Genomic DNA, 12,794 nt, shown 5'->3' on the forward strand with positions numbered 1-12,794 from the left:
ACACGCACTCTAACATTTAGTTATTTATATATTTCATATTTATATTGATTCCAATCCACAGTGATTTATGAGCAGATAATATTTAGTTTATTATTAGTTTATATATTATGATTATATATACACTTTAGTGTTATTTAAGGTTCAGGTTATAGGAAATGTGTCATGTCTGGTATCATTTTAATCCCCTGTTCATCAGCAGTTGTCCGGTTCTTTTGCCGAAGAGATCACACATTGCATACTCTAGTTAGTGATGTTAGGGAATAAAACACTTAAAGTGATACCCACTATAAAATTCTAATAGACTAGTTGTAACTGGTTTCTGGGCGGGAGAATCATCTGGAATGTTGATCCTCAGCCTTGGAAGGGGTTGTTTGAACTAGCCTATGACCTGTTTACACTGGACCCACCTGAAGTCTGGACCTATAGAAGCAATCCACGTCATCTGCATTGTTCTCTCTGTAACACTGAGTGTATATAATATAGCTGTGCTCCTACTGGCTTCAGTCATTCTCTGACCACAGTATTCTGGAGTGAAATACTGTTCACTGGTACCCATGGGAGCGCAGCTAGCGCAAGCAAGTGCAGCGGTATGTATTTATCTTTTGGCATTGGCTGTACTGTATTATAATTATGTATTGAACTGTTAAATTTTACATCTGCTAAAATAAATTACTTTGTGCCTTGGAAACACAACACAATCGCTTGGGCAATGCTTATTTGAAAACGATAAAATTACTTTAATAGTGCTCCTTTTCTTTCATCAGCAACCAGGACTAATTCCAGGTGAAAGGGGATGCCCACATTAGGACAAACCCTGCATAATGAACCATGTGCCCCCTCCCCTTATAACAAATAGGGGGGGCTCCACACATTAACCCTGCTACATAAACTCAAGAGCCAGCTCTTGTTGCGACTCACAGTGACGGAGAACTCAGGTCATCCATAGCTCTTCAATAAGATCATGGAAAGATTATAGTATTATAGTTTACAATGTGTGGCATTAACCAGCACCTAACTTATGGAGGGTGTCCGTGAGTGGTGGCATATTATATTGAGCAGGGGTTTTCCAAAAGCAGAAAGACCCACCTTTGCCGAGATCTGGGTGGGTGCCTACTCTTCCGGGTGCCCCCCCCCCCCCCCCCCGAACTTCAGGAGCCTCCCGGAAATTTCAGGAGAGTAGGTATGAAAGACACAGTACTTTGTATTAGTTTTTATTCTTTCAATAGTGATCACATCTGGGGGTATATTTACTAAACTGCGGGTTTGAAAAAGTGGAGATGTTGCCTATAGCAACCAATCAGATTCTAGCTTTCATTTATTTAGTGCATTTCTACAAAATGACAACTATAATCTGATTGGTTGCTATAGGCAAAATCCCCACTTTTTCAAACCCGCAGTTTAGTAAATATACCCCTAAATCAGTTTTTCTAGTGTAATATATATCCTGTACAATCTTTCTATTATGATGGTAGTTTTAAGAAAAGGGTTATAAAACACAGCTTAGTTTAGGCTTTTTGGTGCGTGACTGCACCTCACATCAGCCAAAGTCAACTTGTTTGGATATTGTGAGCTTTATTGGTTTGTACATAGAGCGCTGATCAATACACAAGTTGCACCCTCAGCAAGCTGTACATCAGACCCAGAAAACAAATATTTGCAGACAGCAAAGGACAAAACCTATTCCAGGAGACACAAACACCGCTGATGCATATTATGGGCTCAAAGCCTCCCCTAACATCAAAACCAGATGAGAACCATAACAAGTAACATTATTTGGGCCTACACAAAGCAGGGAAGAATGCTTTACAATGCCTGCATAATGCCATATGCACTATACAAACTCAAACAGAAACTTCATTTATGATTCTGCTTCATTCAAAGTGCACCTGTTACAATGGATTATAGAAAAATATAATACCATAAAACAATAAATAGCTTATTTATTATAGTTTATATAGCGCCAATCATATAACATAGTGCTGTCCAGCGAAGTCATTCACATCAGTTCCTGCCCCATTGGAGCTTACATTCTACCACACACACAACACACTTGCCAACTTTGTAGTCAACTTTGTAGTAGGGGGGTGAAGTGGGAGGGCGGAAGGGGGAGCAGCAAGGCGAATCTTGTCATTTTGACCCTGCCCACGCGATGTAATGACATGGGGGCAGGGACATAATGATGCGATTCACAGAGAATCACGTCATTGAGGCTCCCATCCTGCACACGTCACTAGGAAGTGGTCATAATGCGGGAGAATCGCCTTCTTCCCCGGGAGTCCGGGAGACTAACCTGGAATTCGGGAGTCTCACGGACATTCCGGCAGAGTGGGCAAGTATGACACACACACAGACACACATACATGACTGTGGGAAGAAACCAGAGCACAAAAAGGAAACCCACACAGACACTTATTAGTTTATAATGTAATACTCAATATATGTGAACAATTTAATTTGTTTTCTAATGACATAATTCCGTTTGCAAAGTTAAATTCTATTTCATATTTTTAGTGTCTCTCCATAACTAATTATTATCATTTATTTATAAAGCGCCACCTTGTTCGTACAATTATATACTTTTATTCAGGCTCACCAGTCCCTACTCCAGTAGGGAGTCTAGGTCTTTGGACCATGGGAGGAAATTAATTACCAGGAGAAAATCCATATTTACAAGGGGAGGACATACAAGCTACACATAGATAAAATCCTGAAAGGAATCTAAAGCAATGCTCCCCACTGTGCTACTTGTCTCAGGAATCCCATTGTGGATAAATATGTCAGGTGGAGACTCCTTCAGAATGGATCTCTTGCAAACAGTAAGCACAACACTAATTAACAAGACCAATACCATACATTGGATTGTTTGCTTTGATATCCTTGTGACTTGTGAATTCAGTGCACGGAGGGTTACAAATGTTAAAAATAAAGCATACTTGCCAACTCTCCCGGAATTCGGGTCAGTCTCCCGGGCTCCCGGGAGAGCTGACAAATCTCCCGCATCCCGCTGCAGCCACCGCTAAATGACACGATTCAGCCAGAATCGCGGCATTTTGGCCTCGCCCCCCGCGACAAAACGTCATTTTCGTCACAGGGGCGGGGCTAAAATGACGTGATTTGTCTTGCCCTGCCCCACCCCGCCCCCTCCCGCCCTCCAGTCACGCCCATCTCCCGGAAACAGAATACAGAAAGTAGGTAAGTATGAAATAAAGTGAAAAAACTTTCTACATCACCATTGCTAAGGTGAGCTTTTCCCGATTGCTCCTAATGTACTGCCCATTTGATTCTCATACAGATAGTAAGCAAGCAATGATTATAAGAGAACATCAGGACTGTCTTTAATTCAAATACCATAATTGTCTATTTAGTAATGTAAAATGCATTGGTGTATTAGTGTCATAGAGTTATATTTATCATAGGGTGAAAAGCTTTGCCCTATGCATCAAAGGGTTACTGTTTTCCCCCAAATATTTAGTGCATGTGGATATTTTTATTTATTTAAATGTATTATAAATTAAAATAATATATAATTATTTCTTCTGTTAACGCCAAATGAATGGAGAAGCCAAACGTCCAAAAATAAGTTCCATTTTCTTTTTGTAACTATATGGGCACAATTACGTATTGTTCTTTGTCCAGTCACTATCTTGTTACTATGCCTTGATATTTCTATCCCTGTCACTATTAGACTGATCCATCAATGGACAAAAAGCCCTATCGCCATTGAAAACTGGTGTGAGAGGGGTGATAAGGAGCAATAAAATGCAACAATAAAAATATCAACCTTATCATAGGAGAAGTGGGCACTTATATGTCCATATAAACTACATGTTATCTGGGTTGGCCAGAGAATTCTCCTTTATAGAGGAAACTGGTTTCTATATTATCTCCCAGGAATTGCCTGATTACAATAAAGGTATCTGTGAGTATTTACAATTCTAACAAGATACAACACTACTTCCTTCTTTACAAGGAATGTCAATGGTATTATTAAAAGGCTGTCACCTAATTAGGATACAGCGGACAAAAAGATACATCGATTAAATATTCATAAACTACTTCATTGAGGTCAGGTTGATTGAAAATATGTGGGAAAACAGGAGCAGAATATTACGGCCCAGTTAAATCTGACATTGGAAGACACCTCCCTGGATTGAGAACTTTGAGGGTCAATTTGTGTGTTTATTTAGTTCTTGATGATTATTTAAGCCAGATCATGATTTAAAGAGAAAATGCTGACTGTGGGCAGCACGGTGGCTTAGTGGTTAGCACTTCTCCCTTACAGCACTGGGGTCACGAGTTCAATTCCCGACCATAACCTTATCTGTAAGGAGTTTGTATGTTCTTCCCGTGTTTGCATGGGTTTCCTCCGGGTGCTCCGGTTTCCTCCCACACTCCAAAAACATACTGGTAGATTAATTGGCTGCTATCAAATTGACCCTAGTCTGTTTGTTTGTTTGTCTGTCTGTCTGTGTGTGTGTGTTAGGGAATTTAGACTATAAGCCCCAATGGGGCAGGGACTGATGTGAGTGAGTTCTCTGTACAGTGCTGCGGAATTAGTGGCGCTATATAAATAAATGTTGATGATGATGATAGGACAGTTTATTCAAATGATCAAGCTATCTGTCACAAGGATAGCATAACATTCAAAAATGACTGTACAATCCGGACATAGGGACTGCTACTGTAAGTGCCGTAGAGGTGTGACACAATATCACATGCACATAGATGCAACAGAATGAGCATTTAAGAGTCCTGAGCGTCACAAGGTGTAAATATTGATCATGTAGCAACAAAACGGTCCTGCTGTCATACTCATCAGCACTTTACTGTATCAAAGTGCTTCATTAGATCTGTTCTAAGTTAACCTTTTCCTCTCCGTTATTATGTATACAAACTTTTTATGCAACACTGGGCCATATTACATAAAAACAAAACAAACACTGTAATAGCAAATAATGGAACTGATACAAGAGGCACAAGTGCTTATGTGAAGCTATGGTACAGCCATATATTAAACGTATAGGGATGTGAGACTGTCTAATGCTTAGGATGGCAGAATGCATAGGAAATACAGCTGTCTCCATCTGTGAATAGAAGGAAAATGCTTTAGGGACGTCACCAGGGAAATAACTACAGGAAAGAGCAGTGTTAGTATTGAGTATAGAGCTGGGAGATAGCTAGAGAACCAATTAGCTAAGTAACGTGATAAACTTCGCTGAAAAGATGCATTACTGACATACAAACAATTATCAGCTGGCTAAAGAGGAATGGGGGAAATGTAGCTACCTCATTATCAATCCCGACGGATCATTTCTGAACAAGGAGACATGCGGACGCGCAGCGTGTATTTGCTGAACAATTACGCTTATCAAGTGCATCCACGCAGATGTTTTACACGACTATTTGCAAAAGTACAGAAGTCATTTTAATGCCCTACCATCATTTTTTCACTAGCCCCTTAATTGTTTACATCTTTCCTTTTTTTAAATTAAAATATTGCTCGTTAAGGGCTCATATGGGTCTAAAAGGATAACACCATCCAAAATGAGGTTCTGTGTTTTGTCAGGAGAAGTAAAATGTGATACTCATACAGTTGATGTCATCTTAGAGCACTCAGACATGGAATTACTGTAACATCCCACAAGAAAAAACTTAATTCGTATTGCAGGCGACATTTGTTCTCATAAATCGGAAATAACAGCTTTGTTGCCAGTTCTCTATGTCAGTGTTTCTTAAACCTGGTCCTCAGGACCCCTAACAGTGCAGGTTTTCCAGATCTCCCTGCTTTAGCACAGGTGTACTCATTACTGACTGACACATTACGATAGATCCACAGGTGGTATAATTATTTCCCTTGTCGTCTGGAAAACCTGCGCTGTTAGGGATCCTGAGGACTGGTTTTGGGAAACACTGATCTATATGATATATGGATAATTGAGGTAGTGACTAGCCGCACAACATAAATCTGCAGCCAAAACCAATATCAACAAGGGCTTCACCAAACACCCTTCACAACATATACATTCAGTTGTAGATATGGCAATATTGTGCTGATCCCTTACATACAGAGATAATATTGCATAGAGAGATATCAAAATAATAAACATTCCAATGAAATATTCACATGCAAAGTACAGTCTTAAATATAATAGTCCACAGATGATAATCCTTTGAATGTCCAAGAACAATCCACAAAGTTGAATGGTATACTTAATGTTCTTAGATGGTAACTTGGAGTGATGTTGGAGTGACACTGGCGAATATCCTCAACTATAAAAGTAAATAGTAATAGTGCAATATTTCTATTATTATTATCCTTTATATGTTAGGCGCCACAAGGTTTCCGCGGCCCCGTACACAGTACAAACAGTCGACTATACAGGGTGAAACAGTACAAAACAATAAACAAAAATACCAATACTTCAGAAACTCCAGGCTGGCTGATGCAAAAAATGGAGCAGAAGAACAGGTAGGGAGACATGAGGGAAGAGGGCCCTGCTCAAGTGAGCTTACATCCTAAGGGAGGGAAAACAGAACAGGCACAGGGGGAGCCAGATGAGGCCAGGGGGAGAGCGAGTTGAGAGCGAGTGTAGGGGTTATGTGGATAGTTGGTAGGCTTTAAGGAAGAGGTGGGTTTTCAGCGCACGTTTGAAGGAGCACAGAGTAGGAGAGAAGCAGATGGAACGAGGGAGTTCATTCCAGTGAAGTGGGGGCATATTACAGCATATATGTACCCTATGTGATCACTCCTTCCACCATACAAATACCCAGTGGTGAAGTCTCTAAGTTTCAAACCACTGACACCACAAGATACAGTGACTAAGAGATATCAAAATTTTAAATTACAATCAGGGATTCTCTTTAAACAGCTCTTAGAAATGCCACCTGTCACTCTCCTGTGACAGAATGAAAACCGTGGTCTCAGACACACGTTTCAAATTGCCATATCTACAAGTAAATGTATAACTGATCTATAAGATGTCTATCATCAGCACATGTTTTCAAACATTTTATTTTCATATTTTTGGGAATGTTTAAATGATATAATCAAAAACACAAAATGTACTTCTCATTCAAAGTGTTCCAAAGCTTCTATTGGATTTACAAAAGTATAGCATAACCCATCCTGGGGGTATATTTGCTAATCTGCGGGTTTGGAAAAGTGGAGATGTTGCCTATAGCAACCAATCAGATTCTAGCTGTCATTTTGTAGAATGTACTAAATAAATGATAACTAGAATCTGATTGGCTGCTATAGGCGACATCTCCACTTGTTCAGTTTATTAAATACACCCCCAGGTGTAAGAACAAGAGAGAGGAAATGGAAGAGGACACCCAGTGGTTTCATAAACCACCACCCACTGTCAGCTGGCGTATAAGCAATTTATTTCTGGGGGCTGAGAGTGGGGCTGCAGACCCAATTGTCACTGTGGACATTTTGAGCGTGATTCAAGGCTGAACGCAACTTGCACATAAGTTGTGCAAAAAAGTCAGCTGCTACAGCATAGAAAGATTTTCTTCATATTTAGATGCAGCACAAGCAAGTTTATATATTGAAGACGCTTAAATTGTAAACAGACAACCAGAATTAAAATAAGTATAATGTAATGGGTACATTCAAAAGACAAACAAATGAAGTACAGATGCAAAGAACAGGAGGAAGCCGGACAATATCCCACGTTCTATTGCAAAACACATCCTACATAGTAACCATTAACTAGCATACATCTGATTTATAGTTAGAATTAAATTATTTGCACTTATGTACAATGCATTACATTGAAATGTGCTAGATAATCTTTACCAAATCTTCAATTCAACTTACTCAAGGCAATAAAAACCAGTAGCCGTCTGAATGTTGACTGCTGGCGTATACAGACGTGGGACCTATACTGCAGGGGTTAATGTGAACTTTGACATATCAGTAGACAACATAACAAGTTCCCAAGAACCATCATTGAATAACAATCAGTACATAATCTACTCTCCGACTTCCACAGCTCCTTTGGGGAACGAGGGAGCAGTACTGTAGGCTGCAAGCCTAGATTATAGCCAGGAGACCTGGAAAACACTGAGGAATAAAAGTATTAAGAGCAGATTTGAAGAGGGAGGAAATACTATATTTATCGAAAGCAAATCAAATCTACTTGGATTAGTGATCAGTTTCAATGTAGTGTTTATATGCTTTTGTGTATCAGGTAGCTGCATAAAGGACACAAACAAAATACCATTATAAATAGTCAGTTGTACTCTCTGATACATTGTTGCTGTCCTATACCAGCCCCATCAAGTAATTGTATTTATTGATACGGAGCACCGCCTCTAAAAACAACCAAAATACATGTAAGTGCCCCCTGTCTTTCCCCGTGCTACCTTTAGCTTTTTCAGAAGTTTTATTAATAAGCAGGGGCGCACGCAGGATTTTTAAGGGGGGGGGGGGGAATATAGAGAGAGAGCTGCTACGCATGCGGCCGCCCATGCGAAGCAGCTCTATTTTGGCGGCACTGTATTGTACAGCAGCCGCGGCGCTGTCAAAGAATCGTCCGCGGACGCTTCTTTTACAGCACCGCGGCTGCTGACAGTACAGTGCGGATATGTAGGGGCACTGTTTAGCCCCTGTTCTTCGCGGAGGGGAGGGGTTTCTGGAGAACTCTATATTACATGTTACATTATTTCTGACTGTTTCTGTTGATTTGTAACTCCCAGCAAAGTAAGAATTGTCATGGGCAATAGTTGTAAAGGGTCTACCTAGAAGGCTTCTCTTTGCCCTGGCATTGTGGACTCTATTTATCAAGTATAGTTACTGCCAAGGTACCTGTTCTGTTACCGCAATTTTTGGGATGGATTTAACAAAAAGAGAAAATTGCAAAAAAATATTTATTGAAGAAATACATAAATTATGGGGCAAGTGGGGTAACGGTAGATAACTTTGACGTTATAACTACCATATATAAAACCGTATCTACTTATATATAAAACCTTATTTTTAAAGCATGTCCTCATCATCAGCAATTTAAATAGTGCCACTAATTCCATAGCGCTGTACAGACAACTCACATCAGTCCCTGCCCCATTTGAGCTTACAGTCTAAATTCCCTAAAATACACACAGACAGACCAAGGTCAATTTTAATAGCAGCCAATTCACCTACCAGTATGTTTTTGGAGTGTGGGAGGAAACCAAAGCACCCGGAGGAAACCCACGCAAACATGGGGAGAACATACAAACTCCACACAGATAAGATCATGGTCGGGAATCGAATTCATGACCCCAGTGCTGTGAGGCAGAAGTGCTAACCACTAAGTCACAGTGGTGCACATATATATGTTTATTATAATTTACATTGTGTTTGATTAAAGTTTTAGGGGGAAAAAAAGTGTAAATAAACTAACCAGGGTACATGTTCCCTGTAAGTGGATTAATCGTCTACACACATTGGAGACTGCAAATGTATAGGCTGGACTAATTTACAGTCAATCAATTCATTAGAAATTAATGACCTGTCATATGCCTCAGTTATGGTGTTCCTAATGACATGATAGGATGCATATTAATTCACCCTGCAGAATGGCAGCCTCCACTGTGCGTTGAGGAAAAGTTATTCTTACCTACTTAGAGAGAAGGTACAAAAGGTAACTGTGGGCGGGACTTGATGACGCAATTTACATAATCAAGCGGGCAGAACAAATTATGACGCCACAAATTACATCATCACGCTTCTGATGACTCAGGTGGCATCAGTATGACACGTTTCTGTCCACGTTGCTGACCAGTGAGTGCCATTCACCCAGGATCCCGGGAGGTCTGTCAATATCAGGGAATCGCACCGACATTCCCGGGAGTGTACGGAATTCTATGAATTGTCTAGCACCTGTCCTATGCTCTAGGAAGCCAAGATACCTGTACTTTGTGGCTCTCATATACTGTAGCTGTAGGATAATCTTATCAAACTAGACCCAGATACATACCAACATGAGAATTATATCACAATAAGGATTACAAGTTAATGGCCTCCGCACAGTCTAACAAGGCAAATACATGACATTAAACTCCGACCTCCTTACCACCTGGTCACACTAACCTCATGCCTCGCTGTCAAACCACTGAAGCCTAAGCTGTTTACAGTGCAGTCAATTAGCTGCAGCAAAATTCTGAAATCTGTCTGCAGAGAGCTCACACAGCCAATAGGTGAGAAGGTGATTGTTTGCATATCTCTACCCACAATTCCTTAGTGATAATTGTTAATCCCGTACTGGCTGGTTCTTGGAGTTTTTTTAATATCATTTGAATTTTACCAAAAAACACCCACAGAAAAAATCTACAAAACTCACTACTACCTGCAAAGACACAGACCGCAATACAAGTGTGATGGGATTTATTTAGATTTCAGAAGGTGTCTAGTGGTCCAGGCAACCCTTTGTACTATTTCACCATATCTTATGCACAGTTTCTGACTAAGCACCTCCGAAATATCAGGGACTGACAAAAAGAAGGCTGGTGCGTAAGCTACCAGCAGAGAACACCCAGGGAAAGGACAGATCCTGAAGAATAAGAACTCCTTGTTCCCTTCCCACTACCTCCCACTCCTCCTCCAACTCGCCAATCGCACCCTTATCCAAACCTCCCTATGAGGTCTTTGACCCTCTCCAAATTGCTATCTCGACAGTGCAAACGGGTGCACAGAGGTGATTGAGAGAATAGAAAGCAACTTTTTAAAACAGATGGGAGTCCTTTCGTTTTCTCCACCCACCCATATGACTGAAAAATACCATGCATAGACATGGATAGTGCCATCAGCCGCACAAATATTGGGGGGGTGATCAAACCCCCAAAGCACCCACAGAGATGTCACCTTTCATTATGTCCAGTAGATCGTCTTTAGCAAATTGCTTTTTGCAGAGAGGTCTTGTGCAAGCGAGTCCTACTAGGCTCACCAATGCGTACGCTCCCCTGGCAGGAGTGGGCACTACCCCAAATCCTGTGTCACAATTCATCAAGACACATGTCCAAAATAATGTATCCTATATGCTCCTCTATCCCACATAGCCCTTCAATGTTTTTACCGAGACAAATAAGTGACTGGTAAAGACCAAGGGCTAGATTTACTAAGCTGAGGGTTTGAAAAAGTGGGAATGTTGCCTATAGCAACCAATCAGATTCTAGCTGTCATTTTGTAGAATGTACTAATTAAATGAAAGCTAGAATCTGATTGGTTGCTATAGGCAACATCCTCACTTTTTCAAACCCGCAGCTTAGTAAATCTAGCCCCAAGTAACAAAACAAGGAAATTGAAAAGGCAAAAAGTATACTGAATCAAGCTACAGCAATTTCTATGCTGACAATAGTGCAGGCACGTGACTAGTTGGTCTATATTGCCAATTGGTCATAGGAGTTCTTAATGCACAGTACCACAGTTTATTATTTAATGCAATCCTGATATCATGCTTCTTATTATAAGCTTGTGCTGATATAGTGTGCACAACAAAACTACTAGGGGGTAAATGTCTCAAGCCACCAATAATGTCTAACTAAGTATGCAATGAATAAACCAATGCGTAAATAATATGAACATATCTTTCTATAGTTGCAATATAATGGATAATGGATAATAAAAGTAAGTCACAGGAAAGCAGAAACTGCACCATCTATGTCCATTCACATCCAGGTCAAGTGAATTAGCCAATTACTTGCACTGCTTTCTGTGTAGAAGACATGAAATGCTGTCAACTTGCTAACATATATATATATATATATATATATATATATATATACACACACACATATATATATATATATATATATATAGACAGAAATAAAATAAGTAAACATATTTAGTGCAATAATGGAAGCATATTAATATAAACATATGTGTAAAACTAGTAAATAAACTGCATATGTAATATCTGTAATTACATATTATATAACAGTAAGAACCCTCCTGCCACTCTTCTGACAATAACATTTTAATCACATTACACATATATGATGCATATACATTACTTCGGATTATCACCACCCCTGTATGTTTGTAATGTAACATATAATAAACATTTACAAAGCCAAGCAATCAGTATATGTCAATAGTTTGCAAAGTCAAAAGCAATTATTTTATAAATACACACACAGGTTGGTGGTTCTAGAAACAGGCACCGCTGTATTTTATGTTATAGGGTGTCATATAAATTAAATGAGGCTTTCAATGAGTTTGCAATTGTGCCAGTACTTTCTCCATGTCGTGATGGAAAGTTGCTAGTTGTTGGTGAGGGGAGAGCAGGGGTCCCGGGGACAGGTCCCAGCTGTAATGGGAGGTGAGGAGGTACCTACCTGGAGAGCCGGGCTCAGCATGGGCTCAGTCAGGTTCCTGCGCTGTGTCAGTGCTCCTAGTCCCGGGCTGTGCTGCTGCAGCTGCAGCTGGTCCCTCCCGAGCACAGAGGCTGCATGGGGAGGGGACGCTGGCAGGCGAGGCAGAACCATCATTGGACCTCCTGATCTCCACGGTTCGGCCCCCTCCTCTCCTGGCTGGGGAATACAGCGCTGTGCACCTCGCAGACTGCCAGTGCCAGATGGGGGGGACTCCCTCGCCATATGGGAGGAAATAAAACATTATCTGTCCTGTAGTAACTAGACCTTCAATCATACATGCATCATTATTATTATTATTATTATTACCATTATCATATTACATGGGACTCAGACACATGCATTCTTAGGACATGTACCTCACATGAATGTGTAGTGTAGTGTAACACTATCTTCTGTCCTTCCATTAAGATTGCTCACTGGAGATGTCACCT

At 40.4% G+C, this 12,794-nt stretch overlaps 1 protein-coding gene across 1 annotated transcript in view; it reads right to left on the reverse strand.

Moving 5' to 3' along the window:
• KCNS3 (potassium voltage-gated channel modifier subfamily S member 3) overlaps positions 1 to 12,466 on the reverse strand; it is a 131,798-nt gene extending 119,332 nt beyond the window's left edge. The window contains exon 1 of the mRNA XM_075200497.1: positions 12,325 to 12,466. The gene's annotated coding sequence lies outside the window, so the exon portion shown is untranslated. The remainder of the gene's footprint in view (positions 1 to 12,324) is intronic.
• Between the last annotated feature and the right edge of the window lie 328 nt (positions 12,467 to 12,794).

Source organism: Mixophyes fleayi, chromosome 3 (assembly GCF_038048845.1).
Source record: "Mixophyes fleayi isolate aMixFle1 chromosome 3, aMixFle1.hap1, whole genome shotgun sequence".
Taxonomy (NCBI): Eukaryota; Metazoa; Chordata; class Amphibia; order Anura; family Limnodynastidae; genus Mixophyes; species Mixophyes fleayi.